Source organism: Coregonus clupeaformis, chromosome 30 (assembly GCF_020615455.1).
Source record: "Coregonus clupeaformis isolate EN_2021a chromosome 30, ASM2061545v1, whole genome shotgun sequence".
Taxonomy (NCBI): domain Eukaryota; kingdom Metazoa; phylum Chordata; class Actinopteri; order Salmoniformes; family Salmonidae; genus Coregonus; species Coregonus clupeaformis.
Window position 1 is genome coordinate 17,459,138 of NC_059221.1, and position 4,659 is coordinate 17,463,796.

Genomic DNA, 4,659 nt, shown 5'->3' on the forward strand with positions numbered 1-4,659 from the left:
ACCCATTTACAACCAAGCTGTTGCTTCAATATACAGTGGAGGAAAAAAGTATTTAGTCAGCCACCAATTGTGCAAGTTCTCCCACTTAAAAAGATGAGAGAGGCCTGTAATTTTTATCATAGGTACACGGCAACTATGACAGACAAAATGAGGAAAAAAAATCCAGAAAATCACATTGTAGGATTTTTAATGAATTTATTTGCAAATTATGGTGGAAAATAAGTATTTTGTCAATAACAAAAGTTTCTCAATACTTTGTTATATACCCTTTGTTGGCAATGACACAGGTCAAACGTTTTCTGTAAGTCTTCACAAGGTTTTCACACACTGTTGCTGGTATTTTGGCCCATTCCTCCATGCAGATCTCCTCTAGAGCAGTGATGTTTTGGAGCTGTCGCTGGGCAACACGGACTTTCAACTCCCTCCAAAGATTTTATATGGGGTTGAGATCTGGAGACTGGCTAGGCCACTCCAGGACCTTGAAATGCTTCTTACGAAGCCACTCCTTCGTTGCCCGGGCGGTGTGTTTGGGATCATTGTCATGCTGAAAGACCCAGCCACGTTTCATCTTCAATGCCCTTGCTGATGGAAGGAGGTTTTCACTCAAAATCTCACGATACATGGCCCCATTCATTCTTTCCTTTACATGGATCAGTCGTCCTGGTCCCTTTGCAGAAAAACAGCCCCAAAGCATGATGTTTGCACCCCCATGCTTCAGAGTAGGTATGGTGTTCTTTGGATGCAACTCAGCATTCTTTGTCCTCCAAACACGACGAGTTGAGTTTTTACCAAAAAGTTCTATTTTGGTTTCATCTGACCATATGACATTCTCCCAATCCTCTTCTGGATCATCCAAATGCACTCTAGCAAACTTCAGACGGGCCTGGACATGTACTGGCTTAAGCAGGGGGACACGTCTGGCACTGCAGGATTTGAGTCCCTGGCGGCGTAGTGTGTTACTGATGGTAGGCTTTGTTACTTTGGTCCCAGCTCTCTGCAGGTCATTCACTAGGTCCCCCGTGTGGTTCTGGGATTTTTGCTCACCGTTCTTGTGATCATTTTGACCCCACGGGGTGAGATCTTGCGTGGAGCCCCAGATCGAGGGACATTATCAGTGGTCTTGTATGTCTTCCATTTCCTAATAATTGCTCCCACAGTTGATTTCTTCAAACCAAGCTGCTTACCTATTGCAGATCAGTCTTCCCAGCCTGGTGCAGGTCTACAATTTTGTTTCTGGTGTCCTTTGACAGCTCTTTGGTCTTGGCCATAGTGGAGTTTGGAGTGTGACTGTTTGAGGTTGTGGACAGGTGTCTTTTATACTGATAACAAGTTCAAACAGGTGCCATTAATAAAGGTAACGAGTGGAGGACAGAGGAGCCAAAGTACGTTAATCTCCTTCCTGAGCGGTATGACTGCTGCGTGGTCCCATGGTGTTTATACTTGCGTAATATTGTTTGTACAGATGAACGTGGTACCTTCAGGTGTTTGGAAATTGCTCCCAAGGATGAACCAGACTTGTGGAGGTCTACAATTTTTCTTCTGAGGTCTTGGCTGATTTCTTTTGATTTTCCCATGATGTCAAGCAAAGAGGCACTGAGTTTGAAGGTAGACCTTGAAATACATCCACAGATACACCTCCAATTGACTCAAATTATGTCAATTAGCCTGTCAGAAGCTTCTAAAGCCATTACATAATTTTCTGGAATTTTCCAAGCTGTTTAAAGGCACAGTCAACTTAGTGTATATAAACTTTTGACCCACTGGAATTGTGATACAGTGAATTATAAGTGAAATAATCTGTCTGTAAACAATTGTTGGAAAAATTACTTGTGTTATGCACAAAGTAGATGTCCTAACTGACTTGCCAAAACTATAGTTTGTTAACAAGAAATTTGTGGAGTGGTTGAGAAACGAGTTTTAATGACTCCAACCTAAGTGTATGTAAACTTCCGACTTCAACTGTATGTTTTCATGGAAAACAAGAACATTTCTAAGTGACCCCAAACGTTTGAACGGTGGTGTACATCATAAGGATGTGGTAGTCTAAACCAACTGGTGATGTTAAACACTTCTCCAATCATTGTTGATATCTGATATTATGCGCAGCGCAAGATGAGAAGTAGGCCAATGTCATAGGCCTATCATCAACCAATCTTATTTCTCAAGTCCTTTTTTTGGGCTGTACATCCCAGCTGAACTTGGAGGACAGTTAGGCCTCCTAACTACACTGAACAAAAATATAAACGCAACATGTAAAGTGTTGGTCCCATGTTTCATGAGCAAAAATAAAAAATCCCGGATTTTTTTCATACGCACAAACATCTTATTTCTCTCAAATTTTGTGCACAAATTTGTTTACATCCCTGTTAGTGAGCATTTCTCCTTTGCCAAGATAATCCATCTACCTGACATGTGTGGCATATCAAGAAGCTGATTAAACAGCATGATCATTACACAGGTGCACCTTGTGCTGGGGACAATAAAAGGCCACTCTAAAATGTACAGTTTTGTTACACAACACAATGCCACAGCTGTCTCAAGTTTTGAGGGAGCATGCAATTGGCATGCCAACTGCAGGAATGTCCACCAGAGCTGTTGCCAGAGAATTGAATGTTCCTTTCTCTACCATAAACTGCCTCCAATGTTGTTTTAGAGATTTTGGCAGTACTTCCATCTGGCCTCTCAACCGCAGAACATGTGCTGAGGAGTATTTCTGTCTGTAATAAAGCCCCTTTGTGGGGAAAAACTCATTCTGATTGGCTGGGACTGGCTCCCCAGTGTGTGGGCCTGGCTGCCAAGTGGGTGGGCCTATGCCCTCCCAGGACCACCCATGGCTGCACCCCTGCCCAGTCATGTGAAATCCATAGATTAGGGCCTAATGATTTTATTTCAATTGACGGATTTCTTTGTATGAACTGTAACTTTGAAATAGTTGCCTGTTGCGTTTATATTTTTGTTCAGTATACTTACAAAAGCATGCTTCTGATGAAGAGCTACAAAAGTAAGTAAATAGCCATATTAGACTGAAAGATATAGGCTAAAGTAATTTCGTCAAATTTGTGAGGCTCTCAATGCTCATTAGTTGCGCATTCAACATTATTGCTGCTACTTCACTCAATCCCCCTTTTAAAGTATCCCATCCTAACTGTTGTACATCCCCTGAGACAAAACATAATTTTTTTATTTGCCAAATATTTCCAGAAACAGCCACACGTGGTCTCTAGTTTCTGCATCACCAAATGTTGCGCAAGGCAAAATAGTTGGCTACGCTTCAATTGCTCGTTCGGTGCAGCGAACTGCACGGGGTGTAGTACTGCCAGAGCACATCCGAGCGTGGTTCCGCCACAATAGTGCTCGTTTCGTAAAGTTTGTGTTTTGATTGAAACCAAATATTGGAAGGCTATATAGTTTGTTAACACTATCTGCTCTAATTGGCTCACGAAACAGTAATTCAAGATGATCTAAATGCATAATCCCACGAATCTGATGGAGATCAAATGATTGGCATGCAGACGCAGTTTGAACATTTATTTCACTGGCAAAACGTGAAGAATTATCATTCGCGATTGACAGCGATGATGCCATGGCCTATTTTGAAATTAGGTATGCCAAATTTGGTATTTGAGGGTATTAAAAATAGAAAATGTTCTTGAGACAATAGGCAAACGTTGCAATTTTATGCATATTCTATAATGATATTCAATATCTGTGGGGTGCTGCCAAATGTTTTTATTCATGTAGGCTAGCTACACTGTCCCGCGAATGTCCGGCGAAATCGTTATGTTGTCCCGCATTTGGGTATTTTTAAATGTGGTCACCCTACAAAAAGGGTATCCAAAAAGTTATTCAACTATGATATTACAGGTGAAAAACACATTGACACGGCTTTAAACATTGTGCACAAAAGTATTGAAACTTTGCAAGACTGAACAGTACTGTAGCAAAAGGCTCAGATTGAGTAAAAATATTAAGAGCGAGTTTCGGATCTGTTTTCCCTCCACTCATATTATCCCATATGCTTTGCATTTACTAGCCTTCTGTCAGATTCTGAGTCAGGATGCAAGCAAGCATAAACTAGATGGTGGATTTCATCTCCGCCTATATCTGTTCATGGGAAAGTTCATTTATACATGCTGTGTCCAGTAATGCCACTGAAAATATGAACACATTTTTAAATGAGGCCAACTCTGTATTTTTGAACAAACACACACACTAGGCCTATATCCTATTTTCAAAAGTGTTTATTGTATCTATTGTAATTATTATTTAGAGAAGTCCTATGGTTGACAATAGTCTCTCACCTCTTTTACTTCTCCCAATCTGTCCGAGTTTAGGTGGTATTTTAGTCTGTTAAATAGGCTACAGTAGAAGTTGTTGGTATTTTTTTTATCGTTGTAAGGCAATACTTCCGACATGTCTTCACAATAAAAGCTGATTTTATAATCAACTTACAATTATACTGTAGCCTATGATATCGCTTGCATAAAACATATTTTATCCAAAATGTTCCGTCCTCTTTACGAATAAATGGGTAATTTATCGATGGAATACAGTCGTTTACAGAATAAAAATCTGATGAAGAGAGAAATGCAAATAGTGCAGGAGAGCCATGCAAAACAATCCCTAGCAGAAGTGGCAGAAGAAAGATACGTCACCGAC